Here is a 14264-nt window from a genome sequence, read left to right as displayed (position 1 = left end):
ATCATGTTCTTTGCGAAAATGACCTGGCAGTCGCTTGATACAGCTGAAAGCTCGGTTTAGTCAAATTTCCAATCCGATTTTCAATTACAAATTATAAACGGCGAGAACAAGAGAAGCAGAGAAACAAAACTGCCACCAGGGACTTCTTTCTTTCAAACTTGGGAGCGAAAGAGCAATGAAAGCGCTCTCTGGCTGTCTGATTAAGAGAGGACCGCAGGGAAGGATTGCGAGGGCTTATAACGCGCCTCGTGTCCATCACAGTGCTAACCACAGAACCTTTGTTAAATTGATATTAAAGGCAGACCTGCAAAACTGTAAGGAAATGCGCGCAGCATATTCTGGTGCCCAGCTACTTTCGTCTTTGATAAGCAACCCGGTGGAGCAGGCTCTCCTAAACAGGCCCTCTGTATTTCATCAATTTTCAATCACCCTTAAACCTATGTAATTCTACCCCCCTAATGAGTAATCTTTCTTATCTGTTACTGTAATATTGTAATTGTTCTCTTATCGAAGACTATAAAATAGAAGGCGATTTGGCCGACACTTCGTTTTTAGTTTTAATTACATGCAAGCGCAGCCCTATTGTCAAAATGATCCAGCTTGGAAGTTTAACGTGGAAGCGATCAAATCATCTTTTTTGGACGCCTGTATTTCACAAGGAGGGCTGACTATTAGCTGGAATTTGTTGAAGTGAAATAAATAAGGCGCTAGAGTGCATGAAATGCAAAAGGAGAAAGCGGTGTTGTTTTCCTTCATTGATTAATGACCTCTAAAATAAAACACGCCTGAAAGGGAGCACTGATCGATAAATTAACTGCCGAAATTTATCATTTTGTTTGGCAAAACAAAAATAATATCCCTATACTGGCAGTTTTTGACGGGGATCTCAAAATGTAGCTTCCACGTAGACTGTGCCTCAATATGCATGCGGCACCTGATGCCGTTTGACATCCAATTAAAAAGTTTACATTTGTTGTTAATTAATTCGCCTGATCCATGGAAGACAAATGGACGGCTCTCTTTGACAGGAGTCCGATAAAGAATTCAACAGCTTTTCTGCGCGCCCTGCGTGTCTCCTGATTATAGTTTTAAGGTCACGGGTTGCTGGGTTTATAATTCATTAATATAGACATTTATTCAGATGGGACTCCACGATCCACTCTTTCTTTTGCATCATCTGTTATAATTTCTGCAACAGAAGAGCGAAGATTAAGGTAATCCAAACACGAAGGTTATATTAACAGGCTTGATGTGAGTGGAGTGCATTATGAAGTTGATATATACTGTATATATATATAACTTATGAAAGTACTAAAACTAATCTCATATGTAATTACATTATAACAAACATGAAGATGTCCACATTGTATCTAAAAAAGCAACGTTTATTCAGTGTGTAAGTACAGCGTTTTACATCTCCAATCACAACATTGTACAGTACCACAGATTAAAAAAATAATTATAATAAAATTTAAACAATTAAGTAAATCTAGTCCAGCTTGTAAATGAAAGGTGAAATTGGCCCACCAGCATATGTTCGAACCCCCTAAGCAACACCAAAGCAACATTTTAATACAATTGATCCAAGTGTCTGGATATGTGTGCCTACACATAATTAATAAAATGTTAACATAAGCAGTTTGTTGGCAGGTTAGTTGAAAGAAAGAAAGAAAGAAAAAAAAGAAAGAAAGAAAGAAAGAAAGAAAGAAAAGAAAGAAAGAAAGAAAGAAAAGAAAATGAACCAGCATTATATCAACATGTTCTTTCTGGCTATGTAAACATTTAAACGATCTGTACTAACAAAGGCTGTGTTTCGTGTTTCTGGTCACATTACACATCACATACTAAAGACGTGGATTGCTTCTCCTGTTCATAATACTTGATGCAGTCGAATTATGCCTGATTCAGTATTCTTCTTAACCTAATTGCCATTTGTTCCTACTGTTTTACAATATTAAGAACCTGGCAGTTGATTAAACTTCTCCAACCCATTACTTTGAAAAGGTACCAGTTTTTACAATTATTAAAAATAAAAAAAAACTGGACAACTGAAGAGCAAAATCACCTTATGGGTTCCAGCAGTGCCGACTACTTTAATTTATAGCCAGTTTATATTTTTTCTCGATAAAAGTTAGCCTTCTGATTCGTACTGAGATTTTCGATTCTCCTTTTACTGAAATGAAGTCAAAGCTGAAACAATGAGTATTGCTTCTGAAGGAGTCTTTTTATCGTCTCTATCGTTTTTTGGGGTCGTGCTTTAGGGGTGTCTTTTATTAGATTTCTTTAGATTTCAGGGGGACTTGTAATAAACTGTAAGAGATATATAGAAGCTTCTTTGAAATTCCACTTATAGAAAGTGCGAGAAAATAAATTAATGTATAACAAGAAAGACTGTATTTTCAAACTTTTTGTATAAACTAATTGGACTTTTTTGTCTTTGGTAATCTTTACGCAGTACACTGTATAACAGTTTGTGCAGGTCCTCCTTCTTAAAAATTGGTTGAAACCGCAGAAAAACGTTACGAAGATTTTCAACTCAGAAGAGACACGGCATTCCGCGGGGCACAGAAATCTTCATAACACCCCCATACTGCCCCGTTATAAAATGACTGATTGATTACGATTCGAGGCAGTCTCTTGTATATTCTTCACTTAAGAATAATAAATAGAGATTTTGTTTTAAAAAAATTATTAAGTTATGTATCATCTACAACATATTTTAAAATACATTAAATAAAGCGTCCAATTTTTAATGTCGTTGTATCGCTGGCTTAAGCTGTTTAGACATCTGTGATTATAAGACTTAAGCAAAGCCTTTCAAAGCATTTTTGGGTTTATTAAAAATCGGTTACTCTTTAACTCCGTAGAAGTTTTTTTTTTTCTTAATACTACAAAACACAACCAGCAAAATCGCCAGGGTTAACTCTTACAGTGTTAAAGTAACCCTTGTAGTGCACACATGGAAACTGTGCACTTTAAGTGTTAATTTGTCTCCGACAATTTTCTGCGCGTGTTTTACCGTTACATATAGGTATATGTTATTCTAGTTCGATAAATAAAGGCGTTAAGCAAGCATACGGGTTCAGTGCTGCTTTGCATTAACAGCAGTTTTCATCTTGCAGTTGACTTGCAGGACTTTTGTAATACCTCACCTGTGTCGCATCTCGACATCGCGCGTGCCTGTTCTTTTTACAGATGTCAGTGAGATCAGCCTGATCAAGCTTCCGTTGAGATCACAAGGAATTTTAACAATGCGAAAAGATTTTTAAGATGAACCCCGCTCTCAACGAAACTCAAACATTAAAAGCGTTATTATTGTGGCAATCTCTCTGAAAGACAGTCCATTAGATCAAATTAAAATACATTAGACATGCACATACTGCAAAATATTGCCTTATTTTACGTTTTGTATCAAGCATACACTCACTTATTTAAATAGTATTATGGGACATGTCAAAATTCTGAGATGTATCTCGCCTGAATGAATTAAAAAAAAATACATTAAATATATTAATTCATTTAATAAACCCATCCATCCACATTCTTACACGCATGCTTATCCAGTTTAATGATTATTGCCCATAACGGGACAGGAACTGTTTTCGGACGACGCAATATCGACCCATATTTATATAAAATTGAGTGGGATCAAAGCGAGCTGGAAAATGTTTGAGTCATTGTCAACAAATATCTCAACTTGCTTTATTGACTGCATGCTTAAACATTTTTCTTTATCATTGAAGTATCTGTCACCCCTCCATCCATTTTCTGAACTTATTTTTATCATTTACCGGCACAAGTCATAAAGCAGCATTCATGCACACGTCCATGTCCAAACCCGCACTGGGCCAGTCTGCAGTCACCAGTTACCGAATACATAATCATGAGTGTGGGAGGAAAGGGGAGCGGGGAACCGCCGTGAAAGCACTAGAATGGGCAAGCTCGACAAAGAAGTCTGAAAGGCAGCCAAATACGTGACGAGGTGAGGCAGCAGATCAGCCAGTAGTCATTTTACCTATCCATCCCGCCGTTTACTGGAAGTGTGGATTCATCACTAGGCAGAAGGCGGGGACCGCCATGGTCGCACACCTACATCGGATTAATTAGAGTCAACCTAACTTGTATGCCCTTGTGAGATGGCTAGAAATAAGAGTATCCTGAGAATCTTTACAAAGACATAGGGGGAATATGAAAAGTCTGCATAGGTAAAACTTTATTTTATATAGTACCTTTCACAGGGAACACTATCATGAAGTGTTTTAGAATTGCAAAAAGGAAAGAATTACTGACCAGTACAAGATAACAATATGGAAAAATAATTAAAATGCAATTAATTTATAGGGGAAGCTTCCAATAATAGAGGTTAGTCAGCAACAATTTATTTAAGGGTTTTATCTTGGATACCTTCTGTATTTTTATTAAAACGGTGTTAATTACACAATGTTTCTATTTATTATTACAACATCAAACCTACACAATTTAATGCCTGTTGTGAATTTCCAATTGGGATTAAAGGCATTTGTCTAATCTAATCTAATCTAAATTAATCATCACTTATCACATATTTAAATAACATACCAAGTGGACACCAAAATGTCAGTCTAAAATTCAAAATTATATATCGAGCACCTCTCTCTTGTTTAAAATTGTTCAAAATGTTTCCAGGGCAAGATCCAACCTGCGAACGCTGCAATCAAGTTCCAGCCTCGCTGGGCCACATGTTTAGGGCATGCGCCAAATTAACATCATTTTGGGCCAACATCTTTAAATGCCTTTCAGAGAGCCTTGGTGTCACAATCCCTCCTAATCTCCTAACAGTTGTGTTTAGTGTACTCATAGACGGCCTTAAAGTGGAGAAGGACAAACAGACTGTAATTGCCTTTACTTCACTACTACCACATAGGCTTATCTTGCTCAACTGGAAGAATCCTAACTCTCCTGTTCTAAGTCAGTGGGTAACTGATGTTATATACTATTTGAAATTGGAAAAAATCAAATTTGCATTTGGAGGCTCTGTGCAAAACATTTTCAAAACCTGGCAGGATCTAATCAATAACATTTTTTAATAAGCATTTAAATTGAGGAAGCAGGTACTCGCCCCTCTTTTACACCACCTATCTTTATTCACTTATTAATTTATCTATTTACTTATTTTTTTTAGTTTAAAGTTTTACTCTGCTGGCCCAGCTCTCTTTCTCAGGGGTGGGCTTTGATTCGTTTCAAATCTATTTTTGTAAAACTTTATTTATTTGTATGGAATGTAATTTGATTTTAATGAAATCAATAAAATAAAACAAGGACAGTCTAAAAATATCAATCAATTAAGGCTCAGTTCTTTCAGTTTGTAAAACTACACTCCACATTCTCTGTGCTACGTCTATAGTCCCAACCCTTGGACTTTGAAAGGACTTAATGTTCTGCTAGCTTTGGCCAGGGTGTCCCTCACTAAACAAAGTTCAGTCCTCCCATCATCAGATATTATTTACCTGTATAACTGATGGTAAGGTTGTTTAATGTATTAAATGCTGAACTATTTAAACATGTCTAGAAAGCACAATTTTTTGTTTCAATGCTACATTTTTAAAATTTGTAAGCTTGTCATATGAATAGTGATGCTGTATTGTTTATCTTAAAGTAAAGTATTAGTTGAACCTTTTCCAAGAGTATTTTCCTTTTCAATTTTAATTTATTAGAAATTTGCACTACATGGCTGTTTTGTGTTTTGTGGGTTAAAAGCTCAAATATTTGGTTACCTCAGGTGAGGAAGTCTTGTGTATATGAAAATTAGTTGAGTAGCTTGTATTAATAAAGAATAGACGATTTGGATATATGTTCTGCTCACTTTGTAAACTTTGCACGTTATTCCTATGACTGGGTGTGATTTTTCTACAGACGCTTTAGTTTCAAAAACATGTCTGTTATTTCACTGCACACTGGTCCTTACGAAAGAGTATGTCCTTTGGATTGACCTTGCCTAATTTCTAGCTCCCATCTCTCTCAAACTCTTAAGCATATATACTCAGCAAAAAAAGAAACGTCCTCTGACTTTCAACTGTTTTTACTTTCAGTAAACTTAATGTGTAAATATTTGTATGAACACTAAAAGAGTCAACACCATAAGACATAAACTAAAAATGTTTCACAATGTGTCCCTGAATGAAGGGAGGCTCAAAATCAAAAGTACCAGTCAGTATCTGGTGTGGCCACCAGCTGCTTGAAGTACTGCAGTGCATCTCCTCCTCATGGACTGGACCAGATTTGTCAGTTCTTGCTGTGAGATGTTACCCCACTCTTCCATCAAGGCACCTGCAAGTTCCTGAACATTTCTGGGGGGAATGGCCCTAGCCCTCACCCTGCGATCCAACAGGTCCCAGATGTGCTCAATTCCTTTGACGATAAACACAAATCCGTCCATCACCCCTGGTTAGACAAAACCGTGACTCATCAAAGAAGAGCACTTTTTGCCACTCCTGTCTGGTCCAGCGAAGGTGGGTTTGTGCCCATAGGCGGCGTTGTTGCTGGTGATGTCTGGTAAGGACCTGCCTTACAACAGGCCTACAAGCCCTCAGTCCAGTCTCTCTCAGCCTATTGTGGACAGTCTGAGCACTGATGGAGGGATTGTGTGTTCCTGGTGTGACTCGGGCAGTTGTTGTGGCCATCCTGTACCTGTCATGCAGGTGTGATATTCGGATGTACCGATCCTGTGCAAGTGTTGTTACACATGGTCTTCCACTGCGAGGATGATCAGCTTCCTCCTTCCTGTCTCCCTGTAGCGCTGTCTTAGGCGTCTCACAGTGAGGACATGGCAATTTATTGCCCTAGCCACATCAGCAGTCCTCATGCCTCCCTGCAGCATGCCTAATGCACGTTCACGCAGATGAGCAGGGACCCTGGGCACCTTTCTTTGGGTGTTTTTCACAGTCGGTAGACAAGTCTCTTTAGTGTCCTGCGTTTTTAGAACTGTGACCTTAAATGCCTACTTTCTGTAAGCTGTTAAGGTCTTAACGACCATTCCACAGGTGCATGTTAATTAATTGGTTATGGTTAATTGAACATGCATGGAAAACATTTTTTAAACCCTTTACAATGAAGATCTGTAAAGTTATTTGGATTTTTAAAACATTATTGTTGAAATACACAGTCCTGAAAAAGGGACGTTTCTTTTTTGCTGAGTATATATATATATATATATATATATATATATATATATATATATATATATATATATATATATATATATATATATATATATATATATATATATATATATATATATATATATTATATATATATATATATGGGATGTGTACAAATGTTGCATCTTCTTCTAGTGTCTGCACTCTATCTTCTGGTGGGTTTACATTGGTTTGATGTGTACATGTCCCCTTGTGTGTGTATGTGTGCTTACTCCTGTTTTGCACCTAAAGCTTTGAGGACTGGCTGTGGGCCTTTGCTACTTTGTAATAAAGTAGTTGAGATCAGAAAATAAACAAACAATTGTTTATGAAAGATCAAATATATTGGATTAATTTGTTTTCACCATAAATAATCTATTTTATTTACATATTAGAATTCCACTGCCTTACTTTAGCACATGGATGTCCTGTTATCGAACAAACTAATTTTAATTAAAAATGAATGGCACACATACATCCATGACACATTATACAAACATATGGCTAAATCAACAGCTAAGATAATCGTCTTCAAAGCACACAGTTGAATAGGAATTTCGATTTAAACCTGCAAACAGTTGGTCAGAAATGCGGCTCCTTAGCCAGTTTACCTCACTCCTTGTCTGTAGAGATTTCTATTTATTTATTTTATTTTTTTGCATACTTTTCTGAATGAATCAAAATCAATCAATAAATACTGTATTCATTGTCTTTGACAGACTAACAAGAATACAGTAATTACTGCTGTAACCTGTAGGGGGCATGAAAAAACCTAAGACAGGTCATTCTGTTTTTCCCTCCGAATCCTAATTGTTTTCTTTCTTTTATTTAAAGTTAACAATTTGCTATGCTTATTCAGCAGGGAATTCTGTCAAGAACAATCCATTTTCATTGTGATATGTCAAAACAGAGTGTGCTGTACACATTTTTGAATTTGTTAAAACTCTTATTTAAAAGACATTGATGAATTTTCAAAACACTGTTAAAGCACAAACATTCTTTGCAACCACACTGACTGATTATTTTAGTCTTTAAAATTTACCTTGAGAGAGTTTAATTCAACTTGTACATTCCTGTCTTTTGCAAATCTGTTCACTGCTACTGATGACAAAACAAATCCCCACTACAAGTTATTAAAATGCCAGAAGAGATAAACTCTACGTGCAGCTGGTAATTCGTTGCCACTTCAACTGCTTGCATGCCCGTGGGTAGACATCAACATAGATTTTAATTCTCCAATGGGTAACAAAAAAAAAAAAAAGATGTTTAAGAGTAATGAACTACAGCTAACCATACAGCCTTTACAACCTATAATTTAAAATATTGTTTCAATTAGTGCAATTTATATATCAGTTGAGTTATAATCTGATGTTGTAAAAAGTTTTTTCGGTCACCAAAAGCTTGTTTGATATTGACGTTTTACTACATAATACTGTAAAACATTTTTTTAAGTATGTGCTTAATGCACTTCATTAACACATGCAATTATATTGTGTTATTTGTGAATATGGCTAATTATTACAAAGACTCTTAATGCAAATGTGATATCTGCATTGTTGGTGAAGTAAATGAACAAAAATTATAAATGCTATGGAATGTTACACCATGCATATGTTTTGTAATTTGTTTATACACCCTCTGGCCATATCACTACCCCTAAGAGACTTCACTAAGCTAATAAGTAAGAAGATCTGCCTTTGCTCCTTCAGAAATAATGGCACCCTTTGTGGTGTTAAATCACTTCAACCCTAGGGAGCAGAGTGAGCAAAATATGAATGTTGCTAAATTATTCAGAAGGTTTTAAAGCTTAGTTATAACTTACTGTAAATTATAAAAGTTTAGGCTTTTTTTCAGAAAATGCAACAGAATAATTTTCTTAAATGCAAAGATGGCCCCAGTGCATGTGACCTTTTGCCAGGATTTCTAGTACATTTCATTCACTCATGTCCTAGAAGTGTTACAAGACTAATCATTCATCAAGAACTGTTTGATAAAAATGTAAGTAGATGTAGTATAAATGAAGCAATTTTTGTGAACCCTTTGGAAATGTTCCTAAACTACTGCATAATGCTTTTCAGTACTTTCTCTTATAGTCTCAAACCTCCAGATTTTAACTTCTCTTTAAAATGCCACCCAGTTGTTATAATCTCGGTGAGCCCATTAACATCTAAAAACAATCTGAAACATTCTGAAAAGGATAAAAGAGGCAATGCTTCATTAATCCAGTTATAGCTGTTCAGGTTAAATCCATGTGCTTGGACTATAGGAAGCCAACAAAAAAAATCAATGGAGTTGACTATTTTCTTTCAAATCAATTTTCCTTTAAGTCACTGTAAGAAAATTCTGAATAAAGAAATAAGAGAATTTATAAAACAATCTGGAGAGTACTTTGTTTTTTTTATTCAAGACATAATTGCTCTTCTGTTTTTAACAAAATATGTTGGGTTTAACTAGACTTTTTGAATGAAACGTTCAGTAAACTCTTTCTTGCAGGGAGTTTGGTGCTTCTGATCAATTATAACTTTAAATGTCACTGGGCATCTTGAATAGGAATGCTTATTGGGCATGTTCTAAAAAATAGCTTCATATTGGTGGAAAACATGTCTTGGTTACCCTTGTTCTGGTAATTTGCGTGACATAAGATGGTGTCAAAGACGAGACAAAGAACCAAAACAAAGATTTAGGGCAGCCACCCATATCATTTTTCCTAGCTGCAAAATGGTTAAATTGTGTACAGTTGTGTACAGGTTTGAGTCCAAAACAGAACTGCCTTGATGAGGCAAAGATGGCTGTTTTAAGGGAGAGTGCAGAAAGTGAGGTCATCAGAGCCGAAACCGGAAGTGAGGTAATCGGGACCAGGTGGGATTTCCCATAATTGGTCTGCAGTGGAAAGAGAGAAAAGGATCGGAACACTCTGCCACCCCCTGGTCTGACATGAAATTAAACTCATTCAGGCCTTTTAGCTGCCTCCCATGTGCACGTGTGTGACCATGGCTAAGCCAATAACCTTAGCACAATGGTGACAGAAGGTTCCATTTAGGAGTGACCTCCATAGACCTGGTTCCCCGTTTCTCTCTTTTGACATCTCTCTTTTGTTTGCCTAATCATGTAAATTGCTGGCTTCTCCACAAACCTTTGTTACCTATTGTCAAGTAAAACCTCTCTAGATATCCTATCACCGTCCCCATAGGAAGATTCTCCATATCAATACTTCATCAGAATTCCCTACTCCTATCTCTCCAGGTATCAGGTTGAGCTGATGTCAGAGAATCTAGAGTGGCCAGAGGAAGTAATTCACAGATGCCCCCAAGACTTACCATACAAAAGCTGGGTTATTAACTGGGTGACTAGCCATAGAATGACCCCTATGGCAGAGCATTGATTCATCATGTGACTCCAAATTTTGAGCAGTGAGACAAATTATTAATTAGCTTGGTTTCTTTCTTAAGGTCACAATTTTCTGAACCCAAAATGATGTTTTTCAGAAGAAAGTGCTGACACAACTATTTCTGTGTTGGCCTTTCAGAGTTAATAAAGAAAAAGTTATTGCTAAGGCCGGGTTTATACTTCACACGACGCGACACATGCTGCAGCGGACACTCCTGCTACACAAGCATTTTACTGTTTATACTGCATGCGTACTTTACAGAAATCTGGAGGAATTCACCAGGTGGCAGTGTAAGATATCATCATGGTGAGAATATGTTCGGCTTCGCTGTGTTCTGAAATGCCTGGAACACCCATTAAATTCCGATGACAACTTACCACAATATCTCTGAAAAGGATGTTTAATGATTAAATCCATCAATCCAGGGATTTGTCCATTCCAGCAAGCATTGGGCACAAGGCTGAAACAATCCCTGGACGGCCATCAGCTCATCACAAGGTGAATACAAGCACACACATACATTGGCGTCATTTTAGTGTCACCAAATCTGCATATCTTTGGAAGGAAACCAGAGCACACTGTGGAAAACCAGAAGGAAAACATGCAAACTCCAGGCAGAGAATACCAGCGACGTGACCCCCTATGAGACAGCAGTGCTACCGTTCTGCCACCGTGTCACCCCCATGTGTGTAATTATTAGCAGTATTCATTATTTAAACAAAATTAACGATTTATCTGTAAAATGTAACATATTGTACATAATTCAATGTTACATTACATCATGAAAGTGATATCAAGTATAAATCTTAGGATTCTAAATGTGCAGAGAGTTGGAATATCATACATTTAATAAGCTCTGTGTGGCGATCTGTTGCTACTTGCCGCTGCTGTCAGGTCTGCTGGAAGCCCTAGACAAAAAGATGGCACATCGAACTACTCATCAAACATCGAAGCGCACACATCGATCTCGTAGGATCCACAAAACGGCTTTCTGTTGCATGTGGATAGTAAACAGACACTCTGACATCACATTCCAACTTTTAGCAAACTGCACCCCCTGACCTTTTGCTGGTACTGAAACTCGTGCACTTGTTGCGTTAATTTCTGAGGACTTGCTGAGAGGACGCATCAAATGAACGTTGGGAATGCGTGGCAGTCATGATACAGGTGCATATGCGTTCCGAGCGTGAAGTATAAACGAGCCCTAAGAGTTCAGTGGATCATAGTTTTCCCTATGTTAAAGAGTCCTAGAGCCTTGCTTGAAAAAAGGCTCATAATATTCTGGAGTTATTCTGGGAAATATGCAAAATAGTACTATAATCTGCATACCGTAATTGTTCTTGTCTTAGCCTTATAAGTAGTGCAGATTTAAGACATTCCAGTCACACTGATATACTTTATTGACACCACAAAGATATTGGGTAAAGCAAAATAGTGTGAAAATAAATGTTAAAAAGGGTTAGCATGATGACAACAACAACAACATTTATTTATATATCACATTTTCATACAAAAAGTATCTCAAAGTGCTTTACATAATGAAGAATAGAAAAATAAAAGACACAGTAAGAAAATAAAATAAGTCAACATTAATTAACATAGAATAAGAGTAAGGTCCAATGGCCTGGGTGGACAGAAAAAAAAAACTCCAGACGGCTGGAGAAAAAAATAAAATCTGTAGGGATTCCAGACCATTAGACTGCCCAGTCCCCTCTGGGCATTCTACCTAACATAAATGAAACAGTCCTCTTTGGATTTAGAGTTTTCACAGAAGGACTTGATGATGATGGTCACGTAGACTTCTGGCTTTTATTCCATGCATCATTGTTGGAGCATCATGATGCTTTGAGTAGGTGGTGGTGGCACAGGCCACCACCAGAAAGAAACCAGAAAAAGAAACAGAAGAGAGAGTAGGGGTCAGTATGGATTTTAGAGCCACCATGAATAGTTATTATGATGAATTGAACATACAGAGTATCAGGATTAAGTTAAATTGAAGTTATGAAAAAGCCATGTTAAAGTAATGTGTTTTCAGCAGTGTTTTAAAGTGCTCCACTGTATTAGTCTGGCGAATTCATATTGGCAGGCTATTCCAGATTTTAGGTGCATAGCAGCAGAAGGCCGTCTCACCAGTTCTTTTAAGTTTTGTTCTTGGAATTTGAGGATGAGGTGAGATTATTTAAGGCTTTATAAACCATAAGCAGAATTTTAAAGTGAAAGTAAAGTGACACCACTCTGTTTGATCCATGTCCAAATGGTGACAGGATCTGTTCTTTGTCCTTTAAAAATAAGATTTGCAGTCATGTTGTAACATAACAACCATGGCATTGTAGCTGCAGTAATTCGGGACAACATCCAAGGTGAGGTTCAACCTTCCTGTGGTTTTCCTGATTCAATCCTACATTGACAATGGTTGGATGACCATCAAACTGATACACTAGACTGGAGTCTGTACAATAAAGCTAACTTTTGAAATGTGACTTAGATTAGTCAAATTTAGATTAACTCTCAAATATTTCCTAACATACAATAGTTTCCATTTCTACAAGCTTATATCCTTCAATTTTAGATTAATCTGAGGGGAATGTTTCTGTAATCTCCACCTACAGTATATCAGGGATTACAAAAAGATAAATGTCATCCCTGCAGCACTGGGAACAAGCAAGAAACACATTTTGTGCTGATCTATTGAAAGGCAAACATACAAAAAACACACACATATTCAAGCCAGGTTAAAAAAAGAGTATTAAATTAAACTAACACTCATATCTTTATAATATTGTAGGACAATCAGTAGCTGGAAAAAAGCCACCACACACGACATCACACAGACTATACACAGATAATGAATGCCTTTTAGCTGAGCAGAGGGCAACAGTGCTAAGCACTCCTCCGTAATGCTAGCCACTTCACTGAAGTTCTACCACAGTGTTATAAAGGTTTCATTTAAAAAAAATCGTATTAATAGCACCAATGTTTTAAATATGATGTACAGGCTCATATGTTTTAATATAAAATCTGTAGCTTCATACTTTCAACTCTTTTAGGCCTTCATACCTGAATCCTGTTAACTGAGCTTCTATATATAAATAGCGGCAGGCCTACTTACCAGGGATTTCATAGTTGGAGTTTGGTAGTGTTTGAGTGCATTTCCAATTTTGATCAAAGCATGGAGGAAGCAGGAGTCAAAAGGCTAAAAACGGATTGCAGTTATAAGGATTTTTGTCTATGAGCTGTGTTTGGTTAGAACAGCATGGCTAAGTCGTTTATGCTAAAGCCACATGGAGAACATTGATATGGAGACCTCCCATTGTAAGGACTGTGCAGGGTGAGAAGACTTAAGGGTGAGCTGAAATATTTCTTTCCTTGGAATTATATAATTTTTAGCCTCATTGTACATTAACTTTGAACTTCAGGCTGACTTATTTTTTTATTTAATTTTATGAAAGGACCCATGGGAGAGTCCCGAGGCTTTGGAAAACATCTTGTATCACTCCTGTCCCAAAGGTATCACGTCCTAGTGAGCTGAATGACTTCCGGCCTGTTGCTCTGACATCACATCTGATGAAGACCATGGAGCGGCTGCTGCTTCACCACCTGAGGCCACAGGTCCGTCACGCCCTCGACCCTCTGCAGTTCGCATACCAGGAGAAGGTGGGAGCGGAGGATGCCATCATCTATATGCTTCATCGATCCCTCTC

This window comes from Polypterus senegalus, chromosome 7 (genome assembly GCF_016835505.1).
Source record: "Polypterus senegalus isolate Bchr_013 chromosome 7, ASM1683550v1, whole genome shotgun sequence".
NCBI classification, from domain to species: domain Eukaryota; kingdom Metazoa; phylum Chordata; class Cladistia; order Polypteriformes; family Polypteridae; genus Polypterus; species Polypterus senegalus.
Note: the sequence above shows the minus strand (reverse complement) of the source record.